The 21,205-nt window shown below is 41.1% G+C and overlaps 1 protein-coding gene across 6 annotated transcripts in view; it reads right to left on the bottom strand.

Annotated features, from left to right (window-relative positions):
- The window catches only part of DDO (D-aspartate oxidase), a 292,677-nt gene that overhangs the window by 66,023 nt on the left and 205,449 nt on the right, over nt 1-21,205 (bottom strand). The window contains exon 1 of one of the 6 annotated variants that reach the window (XM_078647000.1): nt 16,625-16,652. The exons of the other annotated variants lie outside the window; for them this stretch is intronic. The gene's annotated coding sequence lies outside the window, so the exon portion shown is untranslated. Of the gene's footprint in view, nt 1-16,624; nt 16,653-21,205 lie in introns of those variants that run through there. 6 annotated transcript variants of the gene reach the window in all.

Raw genomic sequence — 21,205 nt, 5'->3', positions numbered from 1 at the left:
CCTATGCCCTCTAACCACCACCTATGAGTCCTACATAAAAGACACTGGCCACATGATCGTAACCCTGGAACACACACCCTTTAATAATGTCACACAATTTTTAGTGACATGTGATATAGAATCTCTATACACAAATATACCCCAGGACCAAGCCATGGATGCGGTGGCAGCGCTCCTGGCAAGGACACCGGGGCAGAGACCAGATGTCTTCATTTTAGAATGTCTGAAAATTGTCCTTCAAAATAACTTCTTTGAATTTAAACAAGATCTTTTTCATCAGATCAAGGGAGTCAGTATGGGGGCCTCTTGTGCCCCCAGCATTGCAAACATCTATATAGGGGAGTTTGAAATAAAAAACATCTTCAATGAACTTGCCCCTTTTTATGAAAACGTAACAAGGTGGCATAGATTCATAGATGACGTCTTCTTCATTTGGACAGGGACAGAAGATATGCTCAAGGAATTTATAGAGCGGCTAAACCTAGCAGATCAGAATTTGAAGTTTACTTATAACTTTTCATCTAAAAAAGTAGAATTTCTTGATATCTGGATTCAGGACTCTGAGGGAGAACTCACAGTCAGCCTCTACAGAAAACCCACGGCGGAAAATACTATCCTAGAGCATGGTAGCTACCACCCAGCAAGCCAGAAAGATTCTATCCCCTTCGGGGAGTTCCTAAGAATTAAAAGGAACTGTACCAGTATGAAGGACTTTATGGTACACGCAACCACACTATCCGAACGATTGCTGTTAAGAGGGTACCCCAAAAGATTGGTTCGACAATCTATGAAAGGAGCCAAATATTATAACAGAGATGTTTTACTCAATCCTTCCGCACAAACTACCAGCAAACAACTAGTCTGTGTTTTAAACCATTCAACCGTAAACAATAAGATCAGACAAGTTATAAACAAAAATTGGAAGATTCTGAACACCAATGAACATACCGAAGATTTAAGTAAACCTATAGTAGCTTTTAGGCGAAACCCAAATCTCAGAGACAAATTAGTCCACAGTAGATGGAAAAATCATGAGGCAACTCGTCAACTAACCATAGATGGGAAGCCCCTCCAACAGAGGCAACCATAAATGTGGCGCATGCCATGCTTGTGACCTAGTTATATCAGGAGAAAAATGGACATATGGCAAAAAATCTGGCCAACTAAAAGAGATGACTAATTGCAAAACCTCCAACATAGTCTACCTCATAATGTGCCCGTGCGGTTTAGGCTATGTTGGAGAAACAGCAAGAGAACTCAGAACCAGACTTTCCGAACACAAATCAGCAGTGAGAACAGGAAAGGTGAATGCCCCAATGGTATCACATTACATCCAATATGGCCATACAGAAAAATACATGAGATGGCTCATATTAGAGCGCATACATGCCATTCCTGGCAGAGACATAACCAGATTGAGGAAACAACGTGAAACTTTCTGGATTTATAATCTGGACACGGTACGATATGGCCACAATGAAGAAATAGCTTGGATAGTGACTACTTAGTGAAAGGATAAAATATTGATGAAATCTCCAGGACAGTGACTAAGTATTGGGACACAAAATGATGGTGATACATGAGAGAAAAACCTTTAAAAACATCTTCTGTCATGTTTATCTGTCTATAGAATCTTCACAATATCCTGGCTAATTGACCTTATATTTTACTGCATATGAATAATTAAGTTGAGATCATGTTCAACAGACATAAATATTCTCACTAAATAGCATTATACTTATCCCTTGTATAATGTTTGTAAATTCCTTGAGTTTTTATAACCTCGTTGTTTGTAAATTTGTCAGCCATTTTTACTTCAGTCAATCTCTTCCCACTAGGAGTCCTATTTTGATATCTACCCGTTATGGGTTGTGAGACTGACTTTAGTAGTCCTACCATTGTGTCGCTGCAAAACACAAACCAAGACTGCTAATCACCATCAGGTGATTGCCGTGTGTCATAGATGGGAGGTCCTTAAATACACATCTTGAAGCGCCGCTAAATCTGTGGCGGTGCACAAACCGGACGACACCCCGTAAGCGTATAGCTTTGTGTTATATCAGGTGAGGTGACCTTTTTGAGTTGGTGTGCGGTCGGCTACTCTAAACTTTCCTCGTTATAGAGACTATAGCGAATGTAAAGCCTGTCCCTTAACTAAAAACGAACTCTCGCATAGACTGAACTTTGACTATTAGGCACCAATCAGTGATTCCTAAATCTTTATAAATTGTTACCTAATGCGAGATAGATGAATGTGTTCTATGTTATTAGTGAATATACCCTTAAGATCTTTAAGAACATGTTATAAATCTAAACAATATTAATCTATAGATACATATAATATATTTGGGTCTATTCTCTGTAGAACGAAATGCGACAAATCGACTGAGGCACGAAATTAACTAGACGAAATACTGCCTGTGACATCATCCTAAAGTCAGTTTGAGCATTTGTAAATTTATAATCAGGTAATGCCACATCTTCGATCTTTTAAATATTAGAACTGTATTATCATTACCATACAATGTTCTAAGATATACCATATTTTTGTAGGTCATCACCACTTTTTCGTCATAAACGGTGTTACTGTTAAAGATATACACGAAAGCACAGAAGAAGGATAAGCTTATTTATTACGAAATGAATACCTGTACCATGTAGGACTCGATTCCAATTCCGATAATAACCTTATATGCCTTATATTTTAACACTGCTAGTATAAAAAGATAACCTCTTACGTTTGGCATTGGTTTTTATCATAGAAATTCAGTGATTTTTGGCAAGCCTACCAGCACGCATAATAAGTGTGGATAGATCCGTCCTTGCAGTCTCTTACAGGTAAATTTATAAACATCAGGGCAATACCGCCATAGCCACAGGATAAAAGACCAACATTATCCCTTATTAAAGATTTAAACCTGAATGTTAAATACACGGATAGTTAGTGATATGTCTAACTATCGTATCTCTATTTTTTGACTGCTTCGGATAAAATCTTGATCTCAAAGCCTCATTTCTGTATATTTTTAATTCTTTTTCTCTAAGGAGACACAGGGTGTTTTCTAATTTCTATCACTGGTTATTTAAAAATGGCTCACATACAGGTTTTGAGCCTGCTTTTTTTACTATGGCATACAAATAATTGTAAATCATGTAGTTAAAAAGTATGAATTGATATATGATGCATTAAAAAAGACTGTGACTAATTTTGAATATAATATGTTCTTATTTCAGAGACTCAAGAACCCCTTGGTTTTAACACAGAGAGTATATATATTTGTTTTGTTGTTTATTATTCTTTCCTTTGGCCCTGAAGAAGGTGAACCAATTAACTTTAATCACCGAAACGTACGTAGGCCGTACGCATCTGAGACCCTTACATAGAGGATCACCATATATATAAAAAGAGAAAGAAGAAGATAAATGGAAAAAAGGTGTCATATAGCTACTGTATATCTTTATAATGCGTTAAGTTAGCATAGGCTCATTACATGTTTAAACGCCATTTTTCCTTTTGCTGCTTCTGCACACTACACTTAATTGTTGATTTAGCTTTCAACCTAGTAGTTTGTTGTGGTTTACATGAGAATAATATGTTATTACTCTGATATCAGCTTTGCTTAATAAACTATGTCTGTACAGAGAGTGCTGAAGCTTCGGGAATAACATGATACAGAAAAGGCGAGCGGCCTTGCAGGCTGCCTTTTCAGCGGCAGCAGTTGCAGAAGGGTGGCTCTTCCCCAGTAGGGGTAAGAACTAGGGGGGAGGAGGATGGGGGGAGGGCTTTCTCCGTAGGAAGGGGGGACGGGGGGGAAGGGGAAAAACAGGGGGAAAAATATTGTCAGGCTGAGAGAGTTGATTAACCTTTTATTACTAGAATTGTTTTTGTATATTAAAGGTAATAAAATTAGGCAGTATACGAATATATATGGATACTTTAGACTGCATCTCTTTTTCCTTTTTTTTCACTTTAAATGTATGAAATAAAAAGTTTAGCTTGGAACGTAGCAGGGCTAAATAGCAAAAATAAAAGACGATTGATAAAAGAAGAATTGAAACTGCATAAATGCCCCAAATGCTCTACTGAAGCTGCCGATTTGGCACATATGTTGTTTTCCTGCCCCAATCTTAAGAATTTTTGGTGCGATATTCAAAATGTTTTAAAAATGAAAAAGATTCAGCTGCCTATATTCACGGCTACTTCAGTCTTGCTAGACTTATATCCTGTTCCTCTCTCACAGCCCGCTCTGGCAACGGTACTTATGTCATGCGCCAAGCTAACCCTGGCTAGAGCATGGATCAGCACAGACACACCAACGGTTTGGAATTGGTGGGCACTGGTGAGCGAAATACACTCAATGGAATTAGCCCTAGCAAACATTAGGGGAATACGCGCAATAAAAAAACACGAAAAAAATTGGGGATCTTTTATGGAATGACCCTGGCATTTTCTGTGCAATATAATTGGTATGTTTTATTGTAAGAAATATTAATGTTTTTTTATTCTTTTCCCCTCCTTCTTCCACTCCCCTCTTTTTTTTTTTTTTTTCTCTTCCCTTTTTTTTCACTTGCTGGCCCTTCATTTATTTATTTTTCATACCCAATGGTCCACTTGCTTTATTATATGCTATGTGATATAATTTATGCACGCAAAATCATGTATCAATGCTATATGATATTAACTATGTATGTATACTCATGTATTGATGAATTTCTTCTTTTTTTTTTTTTGTCTATGTCTGCCTGACAACAAAAAACAATAAAAAAAAAGAAATAGTGTTCATGTGTTCCACGTAACCTGAGGTATTGTAAGTTCATGTTCTGGTTTGTCTAAACATTGGGAGTTTGTTATGACCAATGAGACACTGTAGCTAGCTCGGTAAGGGGTTTGTTGGGTACTAAGGTGAGTTTTGGGTCACCCTAATTCGCTGAGGTTCCAATCCTCTGTGCACAGTTCTGTGGGAGAACAGAAACCCTGCTACATGGCGCCCATACGTTGGTGGACTTAAATCATGACACTCAAGTAGTATATCGTTCAAACCTTAACCCCTTCACTGTCGTTTCCGGAAAACGGTGGTGTCGGTGAAACCTACCTATTTTTTGAAATAGGTCTTTTCAAGCTTGAATCTATCTAAAACGGTTTCTTTGAATTACTACCCAGTTGTGCTACAAAGTTTCCTTTGTTTTTCAGTACTTCTGGTGTAATCATGGCGCAGGCTGTGGCCATCCCGCAGCATAGTCGCATTGCGGTGCGCAACCATTTACAGGCTTTCCAAGTCCCGTTAGATGGCTTGGCTGTGATTTTAGTGGTGTGTGCAGATCTGGCGTACCCTTTCGAACTGTTTTATTCGTGGGTAACGTTTCCGGGAGTGGACGCAAATTCTGGTGTGTTCCACACCTACACACCCTCACCTGTACCGGCTGAATATACACCGTACAGGGCACTGGAAATACCTATTGATCATTGGCAGCATCGCGTTTGGTTTGATGGCGCCCTACCCCACTCTTTGTCCGCTGCGAGGTTGGGTCCATTGTCCATTCCAGGCACAAATTGGCCTGCATTGGGTGGATTCACCCCGCACCCGAATCACGGCGCTTGTCCCTTAGCGGATATTCGCAGACTACATGTTGTTTCGATTGCCGTGATTCGTGCATTAGTGCAATACATAGGTCGTCATCTCCCGGGAGGCCCCCCGGGGGGTCCGGCCGTTCAGACGGAACATGGCGGTTTAAGACTGAATCCGGTTATGGTCAATTCAGTTTTTGGTAAGCGACCCGATGATAAAGATGATTTCCCTTTCTGGCTTGCCGAGAAATTTGACCAACTGGAGGCTGTGTTTCCGAATTCTACTCCTGCTGATAAACATAGAATGTTGACGATTACTTTGCCTAAGGATTTAACTCCTGAACTCGTTGACTGTGAAAGTTGGGGGAAAACTTTTGCGGCCGTTTATACGAGGTGTTTCGGCACCCCGTCAATGTCCGTACTGCCTACGATCGTTAAACGTGTTCAGGATGATCACGGACCGGAAGCAGCGGTTGAATTGGGTATGCGCCTGTGTGGTTCTTTTGAGATTGTTAGCGATCTCATCCTCTCCAATATAAAGGGAGATGCGGTGAACTTTCAGGTGTCGAATGCTTTGGCTGCTCTACCCGATGCCGAAAAACCCCGACAGTTAGCGAAGATTGTTGTGGTCGCATATAAAACTATAGGTCGCACAAGTAAAGGTCTGAAATATTTTCCTATCAAGGAGAAAAAACAACCACAGGGGCAGTCTGCTACAGCAGATGTCCAGCCCAAGTCCAATAAACAGAATTGGCCTAAAAAACAGAAACAGGGGAAGCAACAACAGCAGACTCAGGATTCTTATCCTGCGCCACAAATTCCTGCACCGACAGAGAGAGTTTATGATTTGCGCGATCGCGCGATGATTAAATCACCTGATCGATTTCAGGTTTCTGATCAACGCTCTCCTCGTTCCTTTCAGGACTCATCGGCTCCGAAGACCGGTGGAGGAGGAGGCGGTAAAGGAAGGGGTGGCCAACAAGGACGTGGCCAGTCCCGCCAGACAGACGGCGCAGCGAAGCAGGAGGATTCTACGCCAAAGAGACCGCAGTTTGCGAAAAAGAAAGTCGCAGCCTTAACAGCGCATCGATATGCCACAGATAGTGAGAACGCGGCTTCGGAATCTGACGTGGGCTCTGACCTTGCTGGACAGCGCGGCGGAGATTACCATAGTGAGAGAGGCGCTGCGTCCACTACTGAGGGTGACAGCGACTGATGTATACGTTGTAATAGAAACAGCCGATACAAGACTTGCTCCCCCTGAAAGACTTTATGAAATTGTCCTGTTAATTGAAGGTGACATACAGCGTACCGTCAAAGGGGTATTTTGGGAAAATCTTTCTTCTACATATGATATTTTGCTTTCGGAGGCTGACTGGCCCCCACCTTTTGTGCTCGCGGCGCCGCGAGGGGAGGAGGTAATCCTCCCCAGTTTCGCGAACACAGTCTCGAAAGAGCATGCGCAGCATTTTGCAGAAGAGTGGGCTCGGGCTCTCGCACCGGCTCTGTACCGTAACCAATGTGGTTGGGATAAATTGTCCCCTTGCCACGAAATTCCCTTGCGGTCTCAGCCGCAGCCTCAACCTCAATATCCCATTCGGCGTGAGGCAAAAGCTTCCGTCGCGGAAATCCTTGAACAATTAGAATATCAGGGTGTTATTGAAACGTGTGTGTCACCGATGAATAATCCTATTTTTACTGTGACCAAGCCTGACGGATCATATCGTTTGGTATTGGATTACCGGCATTTGAACTCGCATTGCCGTAACTGTGCAGTACAGAATACTCACGGCTCTGCCCTAGTGGATAGTCTAGTGCGTAAGCGTTTTAAAACAACGTTTGACATATCCAACGGTTTCTATGCCCACAGATTGGACAGCTTTAGCTCCCAATGGACCAGTTTTACATGCGCTGGGGTCCAAAAACAATTCCGGCGTCTCCCAATGGGCTATAAGAATAGTCCTGGTATATTTACCGCTCGCATAGTCTCTCTGTTGGAGAGGATCGACCCAGATGCTTGTTCGTATGTGGATGACATATATCTCACGGACGACGAAATTTGGGAGCATCTGTGTCGTGTAAATTCAATCATTTGTAACTTTGCAGACATGGGTTACAAATTTAACTTTGCAAAGTCGCACATTGCCGAGTACACAGTGTTGTTCCTGGGCTATGAGCTCAACAATGAAGGTAGAGGTTTGGCACCTCACTTCTTGGAGAAATGCGCACAATTGCGCGCTCCTACAACACTGAAAAAATTACAGTCTTTACTGGGCTTTCTGAATTTCGGGAGGACATACATTCCGGAATTTGCCCAGCGTATCAAGCCTTTGTATGCTTTGATACAACCAACTTTTTCCAAATCATGCTGGCTGCCTGAGCACTCAGCCATCTTGCAGTCCTTGCAGGCTGATCTGCTCACTTCTAAGTTCTTACTGACTCGTGATAACCATACCAACCTGGTGATAAGAATAATACCGGGGACAGTGGGTTTCACGTACCTCACTTTTAATGAAGGAGACACGGTACCTATTGCTTACAAGTCACACTTGTACAATTCGGCTGAGATGCGATTTCCCACTGTGGAAAAGGTTTTAACAGCTGTGCAGATGGCGATTCTTAAGGAACGGGCTCTGTCACAGGGGAAACGCATGTTGGTTGTTACACCCTGTCCTCATTTGGATACAGTCACGAAAGCCAGTGTACCAAATTCAAAAGCTTTGCACCCTCGGTGGATTCAGTGGGCTGCGTCCTTGACGTCCACGGATGTCACGTTTATTTTTTACGCCTCGTTGCGGTCGCAAGAGTACTTGCAGTATGAGTTTGTTCATCCTGCTCCTCTAGCTATGCGACCTTTGGAGGACTTCCATTGCATCATTTACACTTAGGGTTCGGCGCAGGTTGCGCATGGCTCTAAACATGCCTACGTTTCCGCATGCGCCATTGTGGTCGGTGCTATGTTGAACGATGAGTTCATATCCAGGGAAGTGCACACGCTGCCACTGGGGGATTGCACCGCACAATTGGCAGAGCTTCGTGCTCTCTTACTAGCATTGGAGTACGCTGATCCTAGTGTTACTGCTCTCATTGTAAGTGATTCTTTCTACTGTGTCCAGTCTTACAATGAAAACTTGTTCTTTTGGATTCAGAATGACTTTCGTGATTCCAAGGGTAGCACAATAAAACATAAGATGATCTGGGTTCGAGTGGCGGAGCTTAAGGCTATGTTGCCGCTCGTTTTTGTAATTCATACTCTTGGCCACCAGCGTGTTGGAGTCCATGCTGTCGGTAACTCGCTTGCTGATGAAGCAGCGAAATCAGCGGTGTCTACATACTTAGTTGCAGCAGTTACTCGGTCCAAAAGTAAGATTGATAGTGACATCTTGGAGGCTGTTGCTGCCACTGAGAAGGGAGGTAAACATCCTACGGGGTTCCCTTCGAAGTACACATACCACTTAAGTCCCGAAAAGGTTCCTTTTGTGAAAATTCCTGGTGCTGGGGAACGTTTGATTCCCAACTCGGATCGCAGGGCTGACTTGATTACAGCGGCTCATGAAGGTGTGGCGTCTGCGCATGCGGGTGTCTCGGCCACTGTAACTCAATTACAACAACGTTTCTGGTGGCGGGGACTGTACAAACAGACGCGTGATTATGTCCTTCTTTGTGACATTTGTCAGCAGATTAAACCTTCGACTGCTGCGCGTCCGCCACAGACACAGTTGTACATTTCTAATAAGGCGCTAGGTTGTGTTTATTTAGATCACTGCGGTCCTTTTTCCTCTGATACTGCGTATAAGTACATCTTAGTAGCAGTTGATTCATGCACACGCTTTGTGTGGGTCTGGCCCCATCGCAGCGCTGATTCACGGACTGTCATTAGAGATTTGCGCATCTTTGTAGGGATTTTTGCCTGTGGTACCTTCCATTCGGATCAGGGTCCGGCTTTCGCCTCTAAGGCGTATAAGGATGCCATGACTTCGATGGGGGTCCAAGTCAAGTTTTCGTCTCCCTACAGACCTGAGGGTAATAGTGTAGTGGAGCGAATGAACCGTGATTTAAAGCAATCTTTGACAGCTCGAGTTATAGGCACTGGCAGAAACTGGCTAGCCCACCTCTATGGCGTGCAGCGTGCTCTTAATAATCTCCCTAGAAGGTCTCTGGGTGGGCGGACCCCATACGAAATGCTCTTTGGCATCAAGATGTACGTCCCTGACCTTGACGGTCTAGACTGCATGGCTCGCGCCACAACCTTTGACGTAGATGAACATTGTAATGTTTTACAGGATCTACATAAGACCAGAGACAGTCTTGCAAAGGAACATTTGCCCTCCACGTCGGATGTTGCGTTGCAGATCCCGGTAGTCGGCTGGCTACCCCAAGTTGGAGAACTGGTACGAGAGAAGATCGATAACAAGAAAGAATTTGGTCCTTCCTATCGAGCTCCGGTTCCAGTACTTGTAGTGAAGGGCACAAGAACAGTCATTTTACCACCACTTCCTGGTCGTAAGGAAAACAGGTTTATCTCAATTGACAATGTCAAGATACACAGAGTGGACGATTCTTCTTAGCATGACACCGGCTGTTTCCTGTCCTTCCATTGTGAGAAATTCAGTTTTGCCCACTGCTTCTAATCATGAAACTGAAGTGGCAATCGAGTTGCCTGCTATTTCCAGTCCTTTATTAAGTACTTTACCCGGTACAGACCTTGCTGAAATAGACTATACTTACCCCACTGACTTGTCCATGCCTGACCTTCAAGCCCGTTTGGCCACGGAATCCAGATTTTCATTTGACACTGTTTCCAATGCCTCGAAGAAACCCTCACGTTTTGCAGTTTATGCCAGCTTATTTAAAAAACATTTTTTAATTCCCCCTTGGACATATATTTGGCTGGTGCTTTTTTCAATGTACCTCTTTATGTCAATTGGGTTTGTGTTTTATTTTTTCCGACTTATGAATGGACACTATGTCGAAGAAAGAACATGCATTCGACATCTGAATGGAACTTTGGCCCCCCTTTCCTCATCGTATTTTACACACCGGTTGAAAAGAGACTTGCCATTTGTTAACATCACTGCTCGGCCTGTCCTTGATGGGATAGTGTGGGATGCCGTTAGGTTTCAAATTCATGGCCCTACCGAGGTTGTTAATGTCCCTAATGTGCTTAGAGTTAACATGGGGGATGTAGTGAAACAAAACATACGTTCTGATGATTGGGATGTTCAGGCCGTAGAGTCTTTGTTTTCTGATTTGAAATACTATGCTGCCTTTGATGCTGAAGATTTATGCTTAGAATCTGCTAATTATGGTGATTTGTTTTGCTTTCAACATTTTGGCAATCACTTCTTACATAAAACAACTTCTAGAAGGAATTCTGTAAATTATACACAATGGGAGCATTGCCCAGCTCCTAAACAAGGCAGTTCAAGTACTTTTTTAAAGAAGTACACTTATTTCACTGACTTCAATCAGTCTAATCCCGAGTCCTTTTATTTCAAAATGACACAGAAGCCTATGTCCAAGGTTAGACTTACCGATACCAAATTATTGTACTCGAAGTCCTTTATTGATCAGCTGGCTATTGGCGGCTATGAATTATGGAAGGAAACTATTGACTTAAAATCTGTTTGGGGTTCTAAAAGCTGGCAGGTACAAGGCATTGAGGCTTTGCACCGTGCTTGTCTCATCCCGAATCAAATGTTGTTTTTGAATTCTTCTATTTCACAGACAACATGCTTTGGATTGGCTACTTCTAAAAAAATTGAATACTCCGACCATCCCTGAGTTAGAGGAATATTCTGGCTGGAGTAATTATACTCAGTTTTCGATTAGGGACTTGCAAACCCTATTGTTAAATTCATCCTTTAACATATCCAGTATGGATCCAAAAGGTTGGCTGATGTGGCACAGAAGTGCTGATTCATGCCAGCACCGTTTTCTAGGTTTATCTGATGGCTTTACACAGGTCAGACCTGATCCACGTTTTGAAATCGAGCATTCTGTCACGACTTACTCTGTGGGCAAATTATGTCAAAATTGGTTGAAACATTCTAAATTGTCTGCAGTTAAATTACATCTTGCAAAGCTGAATGATGATGTAGATTTAAATGATTTCATAAAGGGCCCGGCTAGTGGTAGATCAAAAAGATGGATATATGCTGTTTACAATGAGATCTGGAAGACATCACAGATTGAGGCGGCGACACGCCTTAGAGCTATAGATCAAGCAAATCTAGAAAAAGTGCTTGCTGTGGTAGATAATAGTATTAACATGCTTTCTTCCCGCATTTACACTTTGGATAATATTGTGTCTTCTGTAGTGGATATTGTGCATGATGAAGTGTCTGTGTTATACCATGGTCAGAATCAATTACGTTCTATCATGCAATTTGCATGGGCCCTTCAAACGTTGAAAGCTGGTAAGGTGCCATGGACCTACATGAATGTTTCTTCTCTCTTTGCCCCCTTTAATTTGACTGACAAGCAGCGCTTGCTTTCCATGCGAGATGCTTCGTTTTCCATGTTACATATTGAGAGATTGGAGTCCTTGCCTTTTTCTGTGGCAGAGGCCAACGATGCAACGTGGCTTATCCACGGTTTGATAACATTACCTTTTGCTTTGTATAAGTTTACAAATTGTATGAGATATGTTGCCATAGGTCGCTATGAGCCCTTAGGTAGTGCGTTTCTCCATGAAGTCTGGTCCCTCCCTTTCACTTATAGATGTTTGAAAGACGGACAGGAGGTTTATCTGAAAGGGGAGGAGTGTACAGAAACACCAGACCATTCGCTAATGTGTAGGCATATACAATTGCACGGTTCTTGTAACCAAGACCGGCCTAACTTAGCCTGTGTTTTAAAAGGGACTCCAGTTCCTGCAATTACCCCGACTTTTACCTTGCTGGGAAACGGAAGTTATTTACTTTTAAATAATGAAGATTGTTGCGGGTTAATTAGAGGTGTAGCTTATGTGGTCACCGTAACTGAACGTGTAGTTTGCTGCAGAAATGTTCTGTACCCACCCACGCATGAAAATAGGGATGTTTCCATCTGGCCACGCATCCCAACCTTGAAAGCAGAGTTCAGCGGCATGAGCAGAATAAGGGCTCTTTTGTCCCAGAAAGAAGTGGCCTTGAGTTCGGCTAGGGAAACTTTCGTTCTTCACATAGCTAATACCCGTACTGAGGTTCAGGCCCTTTTAAATACTGATTTACCATTGCATTTCAGCGAGATGGTACATTCTATCTTTAACGCGTCCTCCACAACTGGGCTGGCGCATTTTTTTAAATCTGTTAGCAGTGGTCTTGTAACTTCATTTGAAAAAATCTTTGGAGTCATCCCTGCTTTCTTTCATTCCATTTTTTCAAGTTTGTTTGGTGGATTCCCGGTTATACTGGCATTAGCGGCAGCCGTTCTAGTTGTTGTTTGCGTCCTTAAATATGGATGCCCCACATGTGGAAGGAGCCGCCCAGCCCCTCCTGGCGCTGTTTCACAACCGGATGCTTGAATATTATGACACGCTGCCGCTTGCGATTTTAAGCACGGCATATGGATTATCGTTTCGATTTTCCTACTTCACCTGTGCCCAGCCTGTGTTTCATTGCCTAAGCTGTGATTTTGACTGGGCCCTTGATTTGTGTCTCTGCGGACCGGTTTCTCCTGAAGTCGACTTTAATCAGCTGATGAGTCCCATCGTTACTCACGAGTTGGTTTGTACTGACGACAGGATTATGGCCTTAGCAGCGATGCATGGACTAATGGGTCCTTGGAACACTCTTACAGCAGCGCAAGATTTTTTGGCACTGAGCTTTCTTGAAAACCCACCAAGTTGTCCTCTGATGGTAATAGAGACTCCGGTACTGGGAGAACACGTTTGTTCTTTTCCTCTTTTGAATTGGATGGCTGAACTGTTTTCGGATGAAGACGGTGATTTCCTGTTGGAAGCTGTTGCTGCATATTTTGCATATTCGGTCTTGCCTTGATGGTTTATGATGCTGCCCCAATTGTTTGCATTTTTTCACCTCCCCGTCCTATTGGCTTGAGTGCTGTTGACTTTTGAAATTGACATTTTTTGAGTTTTAATTTGATTACTATAGTTTTTCGTAATAATAAGGTTGTTCATAGTTCTTGAACTCTGCTTTCATGTAGTTGCCCTTATCTTATCTTATCTTATCTTATCCGTCCTCGGATCATGGGGGGGTGTCATATAGCTACTGTATATCTTTATAATGCGTTAAGTTAGCATAGGCTCATTACATGTTTAAACGCCATTTTTCCTTTTGCTGCTTCTGCACACGACACTTAATTGTTGATTTAGCTTTCAACCTAGTAGTTCGTTGTGGTTGGTTACATGAGAATAATATGTTATTACTCTGATATCAGCTTTGCTTAATAAACTATGTCTGTACAGAGAGTGCTGAAGCTTCGGGAATAACACAATACAGAATTGTTATGAGGTCTGATCTTCGCGCCTTCATAGACATAACATAAGTGCAGCTTCTGCCAACTTTGGGCTTTAGGCGGGTTTTATATTGCTTTGCTTGAAGCACACAAACACACTTGATGCTGTTCGCATGCAGAGAGAGCTGGTGTATGCTGATGTGATCTCTTCATTCTAGGATCCTGAGGTATGGGCCCGCCCTGCTAAAACCCAAAGAGACCTTCTTAGCTATTAATATAATATGTGTGTTAGGGAGGGTGAGAAATAAGTGTTGTTAACTCTTATTCATTACAGCATGTTAACATGCTGTCACCATTTGCTTTCTATGGACTAGTAACTATGCTGATAACTTTGCTTCTGATAATATGTTTCCTTGTATTATCTAAGATACTGCGCCTGAGAAGACGGCATTAGTAAATAAATATTTCAAATGTGCACGTTTCCTCATTTACTCCACGTTCTGGTTTGAAATGATTGTATAATGAAAGAGTGTTCATGTGTTCCACGTAACCTGAGGTATTGTAAGCTCATGTTCTGGTTTGTCTAAACATTGGGAGTTTGTTATGACCAATGAGACACTGTAGCTAGCTCGGTAAGGGGTTTGTTGGGTACTAAGGTGAGTTTTGGGTCACCCTAATTCGCTGAGGTTCCAATCCTCTGTGCACAGTTCTGTGGGAGAACAGAAACCCTGCTACAAAGGAAAATGTACTAAAAGGAAAAAGTGAAAAGTCTTTTGAACATCTGACTTAGTAAAACGCATAGGGGTTTCACAATAACATTTTTGTATGTCTATTGATTTATGTATTACATGTTAGTTTAGTCTGTCAGAGAACGGGTAGTGAGTGTAGAAGTATGTCTGGTGGAATGAATGGTATGAATTTGTGATGTTTTTATGGGGTTCCTAATTTTTGAAATAGCACCTTGTCAAACTATGCACTATCTAAATTGTTTTACATAAAATGTGTTAGAAAATATATCTGTAAAAATAATCAAATACGAACTTTATGAAAGAAAAAAAGAATAAATGAAATGAAAAATAAAAATATGTTCCAATGAAAGGAATGTCTGTTTGTCTATATATATTGCATCCTTGGTGAAATATGCAGTGATATAATCAATGGATAAAATTATATAGGTCTGCCTAGAGGTACTTCAGTGTTCTATTAAATATATTGCAACATTAAATTCATTTTTGATTAACACGTGTGGATGCGCCATAGATGTTTTAACTGTGTGAATACCCAATGTTTTTGTCAGAGAGAAATTGCTGTATTCAAAATAAACATAAAATTCAAAATGAATATCAAATACAGTAATGTCTACAGGTCATAATTTCCAGATCAAGGAATATGCCATCTCCTAATTCGGAAGTCATAGTACTGACGATGTTTGCCACTCGACAGACAAATAAAGGCCCTTCCTGACACTGTCCATTTTTCAGATTCATCTATTCTCTTTGATTGTCAAAGCCCAATCTGTTTTCGGGGACCAAACTATCGGTTTCACAACCTCAATTACCCACCATATGATGTCTTTTTCAATGTGTTTGAGTTGTATACAGCTTATTTCACTGCAGGTGTATGCTCCTTATATAACTTTTGAATTATGTTAGCTATGTTTATTTCTTAAATAATTCATAGGAGGGGTCCTTTATGATCTTGAAATATCCACCGTCCTAAAGATGGTCTAACTGATATGCAACGATAGAGACCGAAACGTCAACACACTATGCAACTTCCTTCCTAGTCATTGTTAAAACATGCTATTCAGAGCCTAGTATCTTTTGTTTGACAGGCCAAATTTATATATATAGGAAGTGGATATCCAATACATTGTCATATGGTTCTCAAATTTGTATGCAATCTATCAACAACCATTGTCACATGTTATGAGGATTATTTTTGGGAACCCCTGTTATTGTGTATATGAAGATGTATGTCTTTCAATATAAAAGTTATGAATATATTCATCTGCTTTTGAAATCATTTTTAGTTTGAGCTTACTTTAAAATAACTTCAACTGAGTTATTATGTCACATTTCTACATACTGAATGATTTACAAATTTGTATAGAAATACTTGTATTTGAATAAATCCCTTGCTGGCATTCTTACGTACTATATTGTTCATGAGAGTGTGGTGACATCAACACAACAGTGAGGCAATGTAAGGCATGATGGAGCATGAAGTTACAATTAGTGATGGGCAAAATACCATCTTTAACCATTCAGGAAAAGCAGATGTGAACTGCAGGCAGTTTTTCCATTTCCACATCTGCTGATTAGAAAAAGGGTGGAAGGCTGGTGAAATGCACTGCAAAACAAGAATACCTCGTTCTGGCCACTCAAAAATTTAAGGAATAATACATTTTTGAGCCACTGCCAGCCTTGCATTCAACTATTCAACTTCATAATAGGCACATTAAGTTGATTACAATGGCCACCACCAACATTGTTCTTCAAGGGAACTTCCCACCAGGTAAGTTTGAGTGTGGCACCTGCCTGCCAGGAGGAGCTGCAGGCAAGCGCTGCAAGCAGACTCCCTTGCTGGAGAAGTTGCTTTGTAGTGCAGTTAAGGGTCCGAGCAATGTATTTACCTGAACGCTGATCCTCACATTACCTCAAAATCAACTGTGCTTTTTCTTTTCTTCCCACCCTTGAATCAGGAACAATTCCGTTCTGCAGGCAGAAAAATAACAGTGAAATTTCTGCGTTTTGCTTTCCACAAGAGAATTTCAGCAACCACTAATCAGTGGAGGCATTGATTGTATTCATCAATCTGACATCTCCATCACTAAACTACACCCTGACCCTCTTGACTCATGTGAATACCTTGGACTTTCTTTAAGATATACATAAAACCAAATTTGGAAATTGCACACGTTTTTCCACCCCCAGGTAAAAAGGACACATTCATGGAACTACTAATGGAAATCATTACAGCAAATTCTGCACCTTACTCCAATGATACATTCCTTGGGGACTTCAATCTTCATTAGGTCGATCCTAATGATAATCAGGTCAATGCCATTAAAGATTTCCTAGCAGACCAATCCTTTGTTCAAGCCTGTACTCTACCAACTCACACTAAAGGCTCTGTGCTAGACTGGATCAATTCCAAAGAAAAAGCTGTTAAAATAATCTCGATCATTCTCTGCGATTGGTGAGAGCACCATGTCATTACCTTCCAATTACCCGCCGTAAAAAGAGAAATTAGCTACGCATTCAGTAAACGAAAACAATGGGCATGAGACTCGAAAGGCCTTAACATTGAGAAATTAGCGGCACGTTGCGAGAGAGAACTTCAACCACCTAATAATATGGAAAACATTAGCGAACACACTATAACTCAAAGATGGCAAATATAATTGCTTCGATAGCACCTTGAAAACTGAAAAGAATACTGGATAAAAATAAAAATCCTTGGTTTAACTGATCTCTAAATGAAGAAAGACGAAATCTCAGACTAACCGAATAGATATGGAGACGGCATCCATCATCCCCCCAACTAAAACTCCTAAGAAAGACTAGAAACACCTACAACAAAAGTATTCTAAAATCAAAAAGACTTATTTAGAATGGAACTTGAAAACGCCAAAAATAGACCACGTAAACTCTTCAAAATGTTAAAACTACAATCTAGCAAAATGGCCAAACCCTTACAAATACCATCAAAATCTCAAATAAGCTGTGAGGAATTCTCATCCTTCTTTACAGCAAAAGCCAACTCCTTGGGGAACGATCTTAAGGTTGCCTCTAATAACCCTCCTAACCTAAAGGGTACACTAGCTGATAATCCAATTTAATCCACGCATTCAATGCTAAAAATTTAGGCTCAATGGTCAACCTTCAAGCTATATGACCTCAATGATAAATTGCCAAAACTTTATTGACTACAAAACCGAACAAACACTACAATGATCCTCCCTCCTCAAAATGTGTCGACAATCAACCATATTGACATCCCCAGTTGTACTAAGATTATTAATGCTTCGCCGTCCCAAGGATCCTTACCAGACTGTGTAAAAACCGGTGAAGTGATCCCCATCATAAAAAAAACAACAGGCAACCCCTCTGACCCGAATAATTTTTGTCCAGTGACCAACATTCCTATTCTAGCCAAAGCACTGGAAAAATGTGTGCAACAACTGAGCCAACACATTACTGAATTTATTCTATTAGATGACTGCCAATTTGGGTTCAGACCAGGTCACAGTATGGAAAGAACAATTCCCCATATAGTGGATAACACTCTACTTGCACTTGACCATAAGGAAACTTGTCTTCTAGTTCTTCTTGACCTATCATCCACTTTTGACACCGTAAACCATGTTAAACTGCTAGAGCGACTTAAAAATAGGATGGAAGTATAGGGAACACATCATAGAATAGTTTAAATCCTTCTTAGAGAATAGATTCCAAAGATTTGAGAACCACAAGGCTCAACGCTATCTCCCTCAGTATTGACTCTTTAAGTTGAAACACTGACTGAAATATTACAGCATGCAAGAATCTCCTTCCACATGTATGCAGATGGCACATAGATTTATATCAAAATTTCAGCACTGGAGGAGATCAAGACAATGAACCAGGCATTGATGTTGGCCGTTCAATGGTTTACAAGCAAACATCTCAAACTAAACACACAGAAACAGAATTCCTATTGATATCCACCCGAAAAGTTCCTCCGCAATAAAGAAATGGACCAAGATGATCACTGCACTAATTTGTACCCTGATCCTAGTGGGCTCAATCAAGTCACTAGGAATTACGCTAGGGAAGAACCTAAACATGCAAACCTACATCAACTCAATGGCAAAAAAATGGCTGCTTTCACCTGAACCATCTTAGAAAACTGAAACAATTCATCGAAACATCAGATCTTAAAATGGCAGTCCAGGCATAAAGTCATCTAGAGGATTGAATACGGATGTACAACTTTATTCAGACTACCTAAGATTTCATCAGCCCCTCTAAAAGCTTGGCTGCAAGACTCATAACAGGATCTAGAAAATTCGATCACATTTTTCCACACCTGAAGGTTCTAAACTGGCTGCATTACAAAGCAAAAATCCAACTCAAGCTGGCATGTATCACACACAAAGCAATACACTACAAAACACCAATGTAACTAGCCCAGAAAATTAGAATATCTGGAGGAAGCAGATATTCTCTGAATGCCAGAGATCTTCTACTGAAACCCCTGATCTTCCATAAGAAGAGAACATATGATAGAGCGTTCTCTGGAGCTGCACCTAGAATCTGGAATTTGCTTCCTCCAAACATTAGAAGAATCCAGACCACTTCAGTATTCAAGAAGGAAGCTAAGATCTTTCAGATGAGCAAATTCCTTCCATAACCAACAACAGGCCTAACACATCAATGGGCTATTAGAGACTGTCCCGATAATCTCTCGATTTATTTAATCTGCCCGCTCCAGAAGATTACATAAATGCAGCATAAGAGACTATTCCAATTTATAGGAGAGAAACTATCTGAATAAACAGCCTCAATCATTTTCCTTGATATAGCTCTATAATTTATAAACAGACTAATTGCTTCTTACAGTCCACTGTACTAATTGTCATATGTATGTACTCTTTTAGGACATGTATTATTTTAAGTTACACATGCTCTCATTCAAAGGTTCATAGTTATGCTCATTAATTTTTTTACAGGACTCATCTAACTAACTGTCGCAAGGATAATGCTATAGATTTGTGAAGTGCTCTGATACCCAATTGGGTCATGTTCCCGATATATAAAACACTGAATAGAAATAAAAAAGAATAAAACAACATACTTATGCTACAATTGTCTTCAACTGGCAAGACCCACTTGTAAAGTAGTTTGGGCATGTAAAGCGAGCAATATATATGGGACAGCTTGAAGCCCTATCACCAAAACCTAATGGAAAAGGTAATAAGACAATGCAAACTTCCATAAAGTGCCAAGGACTTGAACAGCAGCCCAAGCCTTGAAGACTGCATGAGAACCAGTAGCTGAAGGGGTCTGGACCAAAGCCCACTGTCTGTAATACTACTTTTATGTAAAGTATTGTCATCCTCATGTCTTCTTGACTGAAGCGAGATGTAGGAAACAAAATAATTGCTATTACAGACACAGGTGCAACAATGTTCATTTATCTTTTACTTTCTGGAAGTGGTAATTTTTGTTTTTGCCAATATTAGTTAACTACAATCCCAGAAGGCAAGGAAAACTAGACTGAGTAGCTCATGTGTGACAGGTCTACTCACAATATCCATTATCTCTTCCTGGAAAAGTCAAAACATTCTGAAATGGAGAGAACAGCACATATTTTTTAAACAGTGTGCTGTTTTGTCTTTCTTACATCTGGTTTGCATTATAGGAATGTGGCATATACCACTGTGGGCCATCTATTTTGATGGTTGCTGCCATTGTAGTCCTGCGTCTGTGGTTGGTGCAAAAATCTAGACATAGTTTTACATCTATTATCTGTCCCAGTTATTTTGTTTTACAAAATTGCTCCTTATACTGCATGGTAAACAGGTACTCTTTTTTACAGAACAGGTCTATCTCAGGCAGTGAGGGTGCAAGCTACATTTCCTTGTAGAATAGTTCTAGCAGTTCCCCTATAAATCTTACTGCTGCAGTTAACTGGTAGGCCGACTACTGCCACTGCCTGGAAACCATGCTCCTATGATGTCTTACCAGTCCTGAGACTGTTGAAATTCTGGTGTGGTTCCTTAGCATGATTAGTTGCTGCTCTTAACATTGGTGTTGATCTGTGGTTCAATAGATATTTTCTTGCTGAAGATAATTGACAGGGTCTTCAGTAATAAGAGAGGAGTGTGTCCATAATCGTTGGTTAATGAAATGATAGTGTGGTATTTATTTTTGGCACATAATTGAAAATGTGGATTTCAGCCAGCACCAACATTTGCCTTTATTCCTCCTTCCCTGGAGACTTCAGGGACCCGCCTCCATTCGCAGCTTCCTGCAGCCACCACATTCACTGCAGGAGGCGCTTGATAAGCACAGCAGGGCTCCAGCAGTGTTGGACGTGTGAGGGCGTACCTGTCCTTGTCCGTCATTGCCAGGAAGAGGCAGGGCAGGGCCACCCCCCTTATATTTGGACTCCTGGACCGTGTCAGTAAATGTAAATGTAAATGTATTGCGACTTATATAGCGCACGTATCACCCGAAGGCATCAAGGCGC

This window comes from Lissotriton helveticus, chromosome 6 (assembly GCF_964261635.1).
Source record: "Lissotriton helveticus chromosome 6, aLisHel1.1, whole genome shotgun sequence".
Taxonomy (NCBI): Eukaryota; Metazoa; Chordata; class Amphibia; order Caudata; family Salamandridae; genus Lissotriton; species Lissotriton helveticus.
The sequence above is the reverse complement of the archived record's forward strand: the minus strand, read 5'-3'. Positions and strand labels throughout refer to the sequence as shown.